This window comes from Meriones unguiculatus, chromosome 19, assembly GCF_030254825.1.
Source record: "Meriones unguiculatus strain TT.TT164.6M chromosome 19, Bangor_MerUng_6.1, whole genome shotgun sequence".
Taxonomy (NCBI): domain Eukaryota; kingdom Metazoa; phylum Chordata; class Mammalia; order Rodentia; family Muridae; genus Meriones; species Meriones unguiculatus.
Window position 1 is genome coordinate 21,008,976 of NC_083366.1, and position 11,876 is coordinate 21,020,851.

The window sequence follows — 11,876 nt, forward strand, 5'->3', positions numbered from 1 at the left end:
AGAAAGATGCACACGGTATATACTCACTCATATAGACATATAGGACAAACCTACTCAAATCTGTACACCTAAAGAAACTAACCTAGAGGGAGGACTCTTGCTAAAATGCTCAATCCCTATCCAGAAATGCAAAGAGGATGGACATCAGAAGAAGGAGAAAAGAGGAAAGAAGTCAGGAGCCTGACACAGAGGACCTCTGAAAGGCTCTGCCCTGCAGACTATCAATGCAGATGCTGAGACTTATGGGCAACCTTTGGGCAGAGTGCAGGGAATCTTATGAAAGAAGGGGGAAACAGTAAGATCTGGAGAGGACAGGAACTCCACAAGGAGAGCAACAGAACCAAAAAAATCTGAGCAAAGCGGTCTTTCCTGAGACTGATACTCTAACCAAGGACTATGCATGGAGATAACCTAAGATAACCTATGGAGACAACCCCTGCACAGATGTAGCCCATGGCAGTTCAGTATCCAAGTGTGTTCCATAGTAATAGGAACAGGGACTGTCTCTGACATGAACTGGTTGGCCTGCTCTTTAATTATCTCCCCCTGAGGGGGGAACAGCATTACCAGGCCACAGAAGAAGACAATGCAGCCACTTCTGATGAGACCTAATTGACTAGGATCAGAAGGAAGGAAAGGAAGACCTTCCCTATCAGTGGACTTGGGGAGGGGCATGTACGCAGAGGGTGGAGGAAGGGAGGAATTGGGACGGGAGGAGGGAGGGAACCACAGGGCGGATACAAAGTGAATAAAGTGTAATTAATAAAGAATCAAAAAAATATTGTGGTAATATGAGTTATCCTTTTAGACTATAGAAAACTAAAATATTTATGTAACTGACATATCATAAATATTCATGAAATAAATGATAACAATGAACAAAAAAGTGAAACCTTTTTCTACACCTAAAATTCTAGGATGATAAGCATCTTAGAGGGAGCTACCTTAGAGGGTTTGGGTAGATGTAATATAATGTCATGGAGTTGTTGTCTTAGATCAGAATCTCATTTCTTACAGCTTGTGTGCAAATGAGGGTGTTAAAATCCAGTAGCCAGAAGACCCAGTGAGCAGGTGGGGCTTTTTCCGTGCTTTGGAAGAAGTCACCTTCTTGCCAAGTCCTCAAGTGGAAAGAAAAAGCAAACACCCAGGCCTCTGCCTGTGAGGGCACTAATTCCACTCATGATGGCTCCTCCTTTATGACTGTGTTGTCTCTCAAAGTTCCCATTCTTAGTTCCTGATACCATTCCATTGTGGATAATTATTTTGTTTTGGGGATTTGTGGGGGAGCAGGGACACAACATTTAGTCTGCAACAAGGAATTAACAAGGACCTGTAAACCCAAGGGCAGTGTGTCTAAAGACAGCATCAAAGATGGAAGCATATAAAAACTTTTTCCTAGAACTTTGTACAGGGTTAGTTTCTTAATGTGTCCTATGTCATATGAGTATCATTTATCTTTTATGTGTGTCAAGCTCAGACACGTATGTGAAGGATTTCTTGTGAAACAGACTGTGTGAAGGACTTGTTATTTCTACACAGAGACTGTGCCAAGGGGATTGGTGGAAGGAGCCTGGGAATAGCCAGTGCATTGTAAATGAATAAACAAACTATTAGCAGCAAAGTTGGAGGAGCATAATAAAGGTAGTTTATTACAACTTGGGTCTAAAATTTCTCCCACGGGCTCATGTCTTTGAACATTTGACCCCTACTTGGTGGTACTGTGCTGAAAACTTTTGGAAACTTTAGGAGATAGAACTTCATTTGAGAAAGTGGGTCACTGAGGTATTGATGTTCGGCAGCCTAGCTCTATTTCCTGTTCGCTCTGGGCTTCATAACTATGGATACAGTAAGCCCAATGGCCTCACAATGCCTGCTGCCATCCCTTCCCTGCTGTCAGGAATGGAATGCCTTCTCAAACCATCAGCCAGAAGAAACTCATTGTCCATTAAACTGCTTTGTCAGGCATTTTATTACAGCAAAGAAAAAAACCAATGAATCTATGTTAAAGCCCTCCTTGGTCCCCTCTGCTATGCCTCTAGACACAGAAATATATTTAACAGCTTCCTACTTGAGCTCCAGAGGAGGAGTCTCTTCAAATGAGCACAGTCAGATGGGCTTTTAGAAGAATCGCATCACCTGGATGTATATTGTGGGCTGTGGCTTTGGGGAGGAAGTACACAAAGAGAATCAATGATTCATTCCCAGATTATAGACAATTTTGTCTCCCAGTCATATTGAGAAGAAAATATTATAAACCAAAAAGAAAAATGAAGGACAGCATTTTTCATGACAACATCAGACGGAGACCGAGTCTTCTGTGGCAGAAGAGTAAAGGTCTTCAGTAAGAAATGGGTTAAGATGGAGCGAAGATGGCGATGACTCATCTTAAATGGCATGTTGAGGAAATTGAAGTTTCACAGAGGAAATGGGCCTCCTGAAATGACTACAGTAAAGGTTTTGAAATGACGAGTTCTCGTTATACGTGTGTCTGCATGTGTAGGTGTACTTTGAGTTTCAAATGTTGCGAAGTTGGGCAGAGTTAGAGAACATTTAACACGGGATGTGGCACTTGGAAGCCTAGTTTTGAGGGTGGGTTATAATAATAAAATTCTTTAATAATATTCTGTTCAGTATTCATACATGCACATAACATGTTCTCATCAAATCCACCTTCTAGCTCCTCACCCTCTATTGCTCCCCTACCCACCATTTTCCCCTCCCATGTGCTCTGTCTCTTTTTTGTTTTTTTTTTTTCTTTTTAACACCAAATGGGTCCATTTAGTGCTGTCTGTATGAGTGTGGGTGGAGGATCATCTATTGAAGCATGGATAGCTTTTCTGGACCTGTATCTCTAAAGAAAATTGATCCTCTCTCCCCAACCAGCCATCAATTGTCAGTAACTACTTAGGACTCCATGAGACCCTCCCCAGTCCACACTGATACTTTGGCTGACTTAATTTTGTGCGTGTCTTGTGTATGCCAGTCCCAGCCACCATAAAAACAATATTTGCTAAACATAAAATTATTTCAGGATTTAAAAAGGCAATGGTTAGTTTCCTGAAAAATCCTCTCATACAATTTATCCATATTAATTGAAGAATAAGACAATTTCCTGGTACTAAATCAAGAAATATTTCTTCATGATACTTGCTTGCTTGAATGTCTCAGCCTTTGGATTTGCTTTGTGTTAGCTTCTTTATATTGCTGTAGCAAAACACCCGAGACAATGGACTTAACCAGAGAAAAGGTTTGTCTCCCAGCTTTAGAGTTTTCAGTCTACAATCAGTTTATTCTGTCATTCTTAGGTCTATGAGGGACATTACTGTGTAATGATAGACCTGTGGCATGAGAATATCCTTACCTTGTAAAAGATTTGGATACCACAGTATCCATTATGAACACTTTCCCAATGACCGAAGGAAGACCTCCTTATACACTCCACTTCCTAAGTCACTATCAGCATCCAATAGGACCACAGATGGGGTACCAAGCCTTTAACACATGGGCCTTTGGGGTCATTGCAGCTCCAAATCCCTGAGTCATCCTGTTCTCCCATCTGAAGGGCTGAGGACCACTTTCAGAGGAAGTTTCTCATATCATGGGATATTCCACCATCTCTGATTCCAGATTCTAAGGGTTTCTACTACCTCTGATCACTTAAGGATAGATCTCAGTTAACTTAGTTTCTGAACATCAGAGCCTTCCTGAGGCACCTTCTAGTTCTGCAGCAGCATGACTCATCAAGTTACTTGTTCATCAGTTTTCCAAACAAATTCTATTGAAATATCACAAGCATTGATAGCAATGTGTAAACCCTTTGAACCAGTGGACAGATTTTCACCCGGTGCATAGAATCAAAGCAAACGCTACCCAGGTGAGGAAGAAGCACTCTGATGGTCAATAGTGATTTTCAACTTGACAGGATCAAGAATCAACTTTGAGACAAACTTCAGTGTGTGTATGCAAGGAATTTTCCTAGGTTGGAAAGACTCTGATCACTTTCCCTTGGTGAGACTGCCTTGACAGGCCACAGGGGAAGAGGACACATTCAGTCCTGATGTGACTTGGGGGTGGATGGAAAAGGGAACTCCCTTTTTCTGAGGAAAAGGGTGGGGAAGAGGGGAGAAAGGGTGGGTCTCAGAGGGGAGGAGGGAAGGGGCTACAAGGATGTAAAGAGAATAAAATAAATAAATGAGAAAAGAAAAGAAGGTTGGAAGACTCACCCTAAAGTTGAGTGGCGCCATTCCATGTGCTGGAATCCTGCACTGAATAAAATTTACAAAGCAAGTTGGACACCACAATTCATCACTGTCTGACTCCTGACTGTGGAAGCAATATAACTAACTACTTCATGCTCTTGTCACCATGACCTTCCCAACACCCTGGAACTGTAAACCAAAACACACCCTCCCTCTTTATGTGGCTTTTGTTTATGCACATGTATATATATATATATATATATATATATATATAGTTTGTTTGTTTGTTTGTTTGTTTGAGCAATAAGAAAAGCAAACCAAGTACTCACCATTTGTCAGAGTCCTTTTCTGCCCCCTCCTAGGGTCATGCTCACCTCCTGTTCCCAAAATAAACACAGCTTCTGACCTCCATCCCCAATAAATAAACTTTTCCAATTTTAAACTTTGTACAGATGACATCACAATATTATTTGTCTGCGTTTTCATCCATGTACTTTGCACTGGGACTTCATGCAAACACTATGGAGAATCGGTGAGTTGCAGCTGTGGGTGCAGCCACACACCTTTAGAAGACAGCAGAGCCCAGAGATGAATTAACTGGATACTGAGCCCTTTTCAAAATGCACATACAGGGCTTTTTTTTTTTCTTTTTATACGTGAACTGGAGTTAAAAACAGACATGTAGAACTGCTCAGTAGGCAAAATGAAGACATTCCAAGGGTGGGGTGGAGACTGAGGGCTTGAGGAAATGGTGGGAAGGTGTCCTCTGATTTGAAAAATAGAGACTTGTCTGTCAGAAGAAGTCATTGTCTCCCTGACTGTGCAGGATGACTCCGGAGGCCTCGGTGGAAAGTGAGCCCGCTCAGTATCCCCAGGGGCCGGCACTGACCACGCTTGCATTTTGCTTCACCTGTTCTTTGTTTTCTGCGTCATCACCGCTCCTCTTTGCTCTTCTTGTGCCTAATTCCTACCTCATTCTGGATACATTCCTCTTAAACATTCATTCAGTGCCCAGAGCGTTTACTTCTGGGATCCAGGACTCTGCTGCTACCTATTTCTGTCTGTCGGTGTTCTACCATTAACCAATGTTGATAAGTATTACTCTATTAAAGGAAGCCAGATAACCAAATGTCACCAAGTCCTTCCCATCAGGTGAAGGTACGGTGGCAGAGTCAAGCAATGAGTGGGCTTCATCTCTAAACTATGGTGGTTGAGTTTGGCCTCTGAATTTGTTTTTCATTTTAAAAGTATTTTTGCAGATAACTGCATTTTATAAACAAAAGGTATGAAGCCACGTACTGTGGTAGGCAAATATGATCCTTGTCCTTCTTGGTAACAACACCACCTTCCCTTCCAGAGCAGACCATATGTTCCAAAGGCCTTTTTTGTTGCGTTCTGTGTGGCTGTTCTTGCTTTATATTACCCTTTTATGACTAAGAGCCTTACTTCATAAAATGCAAGTGGGTATAGTTATTGGACTTTATGCTTTCATTAAATTTAAGGAAAATCCTGTTAGCTTTCCATCACTATATCAAAATACCAAAGATAATTAACTTGTGAAGAGGAAAGGTTTACTTTGGCTCACAGTTGTAGTCTATAATTGAATGATGCTGTTGCTTTGGACCTCTGGGAATATTGGATCAAGAGAAAAAGGAAGGTGTGGACCCTACACTTCCCTTTCAGGGCGTGCCTGCAAAGACCTAAGGGCATCCCACAAGGCCAGACTTGGATATTTCAATGTGTCCAAAGACCATGTCTCTGTTTAGATAAATGAATGCTCTTCAGATTTACGATGGCATCTGAAAATACTTATACGTTATGTATCAGGTTGTAGGAAGAATTTAGGAAATCATTTTGTTTTAATTGAAACAGAATTATATCACTTCTTTGTCTCCTTTCTTTCTTCTGGTTCTTTTCAGCTGGCCTCTCTCATGCCCCGTCAAGTTGATAGCCTCTTTTTCTTTGATTATATTTGCCATATACATATAAATGGACATATGCTGAGTCTATTTTTGTTATAATCCTAAATGCAAATTTTGTATTTTTAAATTCCTGTGTGGGGTATGTTTTATAGCATAGAATGCATTATTTCATATACACACACCTGCATATACAAACATGGGTAAATTGAAGGAAATGTTAATTGATTATGGCAGTCATTGCACAATGGATATGCAAATCGACTCACTGTGCTGTATGTCTTACTTAAATGACACTTTTCTATATGCAAAAAGAGAGAAGAAGCATTTTATTTTGAAATAATCTTAGGCTCACAGGAAATTTCAAAAAAATAATTTATGGGAAGCGCTTCTGTACATTTTATCTGATTTTCTCATAGTGTAACATGTTAATATGCAACAATATTAAGGTGAGGATTGATTTCAATGTAATTTTTTTGAAATGTCATTTATTATTTTTATTCGTATGTGTGTGTGAAGGTACACCACCTGTGTGTGGGCATCTGTGGAAGCCAGAAAGGATGTCAAGTTTCCTAGAGCTGGAATCACAGACAATTACAAGCTGGAAGAACAGCAAACACTTTTAACCCCCAAGCCATCTCTCCAGTACCAAATATAATCTTCCTAGCTCATCTCCAGCATTGGCTTATTTGTGTGGCTCTCACACCAAGTTATACACATCTCTAGGGGATGGGTTATTTCTACTTGCAGGCCATTCGTTTGCTTCTCTAGATGTCTGGGGAAATAGCTATCTTCTCGGCAAAGCTATTAGTTCTCATGGTGGGACACACATATTGCTGGACCTGGTGAAGAATACCAAGTTAAATTTGTGTTTACATTTCAGTTCAGACCAAACCTGTATTCCATTACTTTTGCTCATATCTATTTAAACCATTCATGAATGCACTGCCCAGTGGTTCAATTCTCAGCACTAATACCCAAGCATATTGGATGATTGTTACCATTTAAATGCCCTGCTCTTTATGACAGTAAATGGCACCATGTAAATAAACGTCCTCATTCTCCGCAAGTCCTCAGAGATTCACACCGATAACACAAATTAACGAAGCTGCGTTGGTAACATTAGGAAGATGGGCATTTCCTTTGCAGCGGCTAACCTGAAAGTTTGGACCCAGTATACCTTCAACTCCTGAGTCTCAAATGTCTTTTTCTGTTCTGTCTGTAGCCCGGTGTCTGTGAGCCCTGACGCTGACACTTAGATGAGATAAAAGCCGGACAAGACAGGTTGTTTTCCAGAACGGAGGACTTAGATGGGGTGTAATCTGTGAAATGGAGGAGGTTATTTAAGTAATGAATTGTCAGTAATGCTCTCAGGGTACAAAGCAATTTTGTGTCATTTTTCAGACTCCAAACTTTAAGACACTTGCAAGAACTTAAGATAAATTTAGCCATGTGCTAGAACGTCTTGGCTAATGCAATGCCAACTGCGGTCCTCATGCCATGGTTTGTTTGGTTGGCTGTTTCATTGTTTTCCCCCGTATCTTAGTTTTGCCTGGTGGTGAATGATTTCCTGCCTGTTGATTGAGAAATAAAGGCTATTTTGAGTCCGGGAGGGATTCATGTGTGGACTTAAAGCTCCCAATACCTTTTCATTGCCTTCCTCACCCAGAACACAATCTTCCTGTCCAGATATTTCTTTCAAATTAGAATTTCTTTGAGTTCTATACAAGGATAGCTATCCTCTGCAGCTCCATTCCATACCCTGTTTGCATGAGAGTAGATGTTTCCAATTCCAAGCACACGTGAGAAGAATAATGTCAGGTTTTTGTGCCTGGCATGGTCACTTAGCATAACTTTATCCACATTCGTCCACGCTCTTGCAAATAATAGGATTTCCTTCTTTTCTGTAAGACTTTCAAAGATGTGTATGAGGGCTGGGAAAGTGACTCAGCTGACAGACTGCTGGCCTCCAAGCATGCGGACAAGAGTTTGGGATCCTAGGACCCACATAAAGTCAAGCACAGTGTTGTATACTTGTAATTTTAGTGCTGGGAGGCAGAGACAGGTGACATTGGAACTCCATGGCCAGCCAGGCTGACCCACTTGATGAGCTCCAGGCGAGAGAGAGAACATGTCTCAAAAAACAGGGAGAATAGCTCCTTTGGACTCACACCTGAGACTGTCCTCCGAACTCCACATGCCCATACACACTTTGCACGAATAGCTATGTACAAATATATCCACACAGACATTAGCACACATACATACATTATATATATATATATATATATATATATATATATGTGTGTGTGTGTGTGTGAATATATCCACATATGACTGAATAATATTCTGTTACAATAAGTATATTTATTAGTATGTAGTTATATATGTAATATGTAAACCATATTCAAAACCATCTGTGTGTCTGTGTATATGTGTGTATGAGAATGAGCGCATGTGCTAGGGCTTGCTTTTGGAAGCCAGAGTACAGTTTGGGGGAGTCAGTTCTTGCTTCCCACCTTGTTGAGGCAGGCCTTTCCTCTTTCTATCACTGTGTATGCACTCCAGCCCCGCTGTCCCCCAAACTTGTGGCTGATACTCCTGTCTCCACTTCTTATCTCACTGTCATTCCGGTTGCTCTGACTTTTTCACATCTGTTCGGGGAGATTGAGTTCAGATTTTCAGGCTTGCAGAGCAATTGTTTTTACCTGCTCAGTCATCTCCTCCACCTTATAATGGACATTTTTAATCTCCTCATCTGCCAATAGACACAGATTGAGTTCATATGGTGATCAAGACAATGAATTGCCTCATCAACATGTTGATAGCATGAATTGTTGGATCGTGTGGTAACTCTATTAATATTACTGTTTAGAAAAGGGCTGCGCTGTCTCTAACCATGGCTATAACAATTTATGTCCCCACCAACATGAAGATTCTTCACTGTTGCACCAACATTTGTCTTTTACCATTTCAGAGATGCCACTTGTACTGCATGTGAAGTGATACCTCCTTAGGTCCTGATTTTTATTTGCTCACTCACCGGCGATAATATCTATTACGTGTGTGTTCTTGTTTTTATGGCTATTCACGTCCTTTGCTTTTAGCTTGTGTTACTTGCTTTTTGGCCATTAATTTGAGTCTCTTAGGACTTGGACATTACCTCTTATTGGATGTATGGTTTGCAAACATTACTTACGCTAGTTCATTCTACCAATTGCTTCCTTTGCTTTGCAGACACATTTTATCTTTATTCTCCATGTGTAATGTTTGGCCTGCATGTATTTGCACCGTGTCCACGTGGCTCACTCCTTCCCATAACTCCAGCTCCGGGTGATCTCACACCCTCTTCTGGCTTCTGTGGGTACCTTCATTCATGTAGACATACACACATAATAAAAAATGAATTTTAATAATAATTATAATAATAAATTCCCAGAAGTGTATTTCTATTGTTTTCCACTGGAAGTTTTATTGTTACCAATTCTAATAAAAGGTTTTAATCCATTTTGAAGTGATTTTTATATTCATTATCTAGTTTTGTTCTTTTCATTGAGGATGTACAGTTTTCTAGACCACTGTTACTGAGGAAGTTGCTCTTTTGACTGTATTTTTGGCACATTTGTTAAATAACAATTGTATGTGCATAGATTTAGTTCCCTCTTCTATTCCATCATTCTACACACATGATTCTAATGCCAGCCCCATACTGGCATTTCATCATAGCAGCTTTGAAATATAATTTGAAATCAAGTAGTAATTCAATTTTTAAAATGGTTATTGGTGATCCCAGGGGTTCCCGCAGAAACTGTTGCACTGGAAGGCAAAAGAAGTTGTATGTCCTATTGTTGGGAGTACAAACTAGTCTAACCACTGTGGAAACCAATACAATGGCTCCCACTTTCCCAGAAAAACAGAGAACACCATAGGGTACAATTATACTCCTGAATATTTTCCCAGAGAAAATTAAGTCAGCATACTACAGCAAAGTTTTGGGATTGGCCTGCGCTCATCAACAGACGAATGGGACAATTGTGAGCTGCCATGTGCTGGGAATTAAACCCGGGTCCCCTGCGTGAGCATCCAGGGCTCTGAGCAGCCGAGCTGTCTTTCCAGCACCTCAGTCTGTTTTCCTGTACAGACCAGACCATCTCCCAAGGACTGGCACTGCACGCAATGAGCTAGGCGCTCCATATTCGTCTTTGGTCAAGAAAATGCCTTACAGGCTTCCCCACAGGCCAGACTTGTCAGGGAATTTTCTCAGTGGTGATTTCCGCTTCCCAAGTGACGCTAATTTGAGTCAGGTTGGCAAAACCCCAGCCAGCATAGTCATAAAATCATGGCATCTTTAAAGTACGTCGGCGGGAACATCACCGGCTAACACGCCACCATGAAGGCCTCACTGATTTCTTTTCTTCTCGTTGTTTTATTTTAATGACTGATCCACGCAAGGCCACAGCCAAGGCCAGTGTACAGACATTAGGGAAGCTTCATTTCTTGGTCTCTTCCTCTTTGGACAGGGTCTTGATCACCTTCCTCTTGGCCTAGAGGCCCTCTGTGGCCTGGAGGCTCTCCTCCCGTTGCTTGGTCTTAGACCTACGAGCTTCAGCCTGGTCCTTAGGAGCTTCTTGTGGCCCTTGTCCGCCTTCAGCTTGTGGATGTCCTCCATGAGAATCTGCTTCTTTATGAACACATTCCCTTTGCTCTTCAGGTACAGCCTGTGATACTTATGGCGGTCAGTCTTCTTGGATTCACCGTATCTCCTGAGAAGTCAGTGCAGGCTCGTCATCTGGTACCCTCCCGCTTTCCTACGCCCATTTACCTGCCCTTCTGTAGAGCCAAGCTGCTTTTCTGGCATCGAGCCAGGGAAGGAACGCATAGTCACAGGCTTCCAGATAATCAGCCCATCTTTGATCAGCTTCCTGTTTTGCGGACGGGAGTTGGCATTGGCGATTTCCTTGGTCTCATTGGGATCCAACCAGACCTTCTTTTATTCCACAGCGGAGGACACGAGAGGCCAGCCTCTTCTGCAGCCTGAGCATACTCATAGCTGCAGACGTGGAGGCAAAAGGAAAGCCCTCCACAGTTTTTAATGGCAAGGATAAGAGCCCGATGTCAAGTTTTAACTAACCATAGAAAGTCACAGGATGCCCAGAGGAATAATGACGACTGCAGTTTTCAGAGGGGTCATGGCGCCGGGTCTCGGACTATTGCCCACTTGCCGAGGTCAGTTGTAGTCTTCAGAAGGAAAGAGTTCAACAGGAGATCAACAGCAAGTCTAAGTGATCTGGATCCCCATTCCTTCGTGGAGTAGCCGGTTTTTTCAGTATTCCTCCAGATTCAGCCAGGGAAAGTAGACAACCAAACCTTAACCGGGGGGGGGGGGGGGGAGGGAAAATTTTTTTTTCCTTTACATAATGATTCATTTTAAAACCCTCAGGGCAGTGCTCAAAGTGTCTACGTCCAGGCCGAATGACCACACTTCTCCAGAGACTCTGAGTAAAGTTTTCCCTCTAAATTCTCGCGTGTCTAATTTCTTGTAACTTAATGGGTAGCTTATTATGTTTTTAAATTACCTTGCCCCACACCATTGCAATAAAAGGAAGGGATCAACCCTCTACTTGTAAAAATATGTGACTTCGGGCCAGTTAGCCTTCCAAGGAATGAACTGTCCCCTCTATAAAATGACAATAACATGTACTTCGGAGGATTGAGAATTGAGTGGAAAAGTGCACGGACACATCACTGGATGAGTATT

General features: G+C 41.8%; 1 pseudogene; it reads right to left on the reverse strand.

The window, feature by feature from the left end:
* Positions 1-10,608: 10,608 nt before the first annotated feature.
* LOC110542717 (large ribosomal subunit protein eL19-like) lies at positions 10,609-11,166 on the reverse strand (annotated as a pseudogene).
* Between the last annotated feature and the right edge of the window lie 710 nt (positions 11,167-11,876).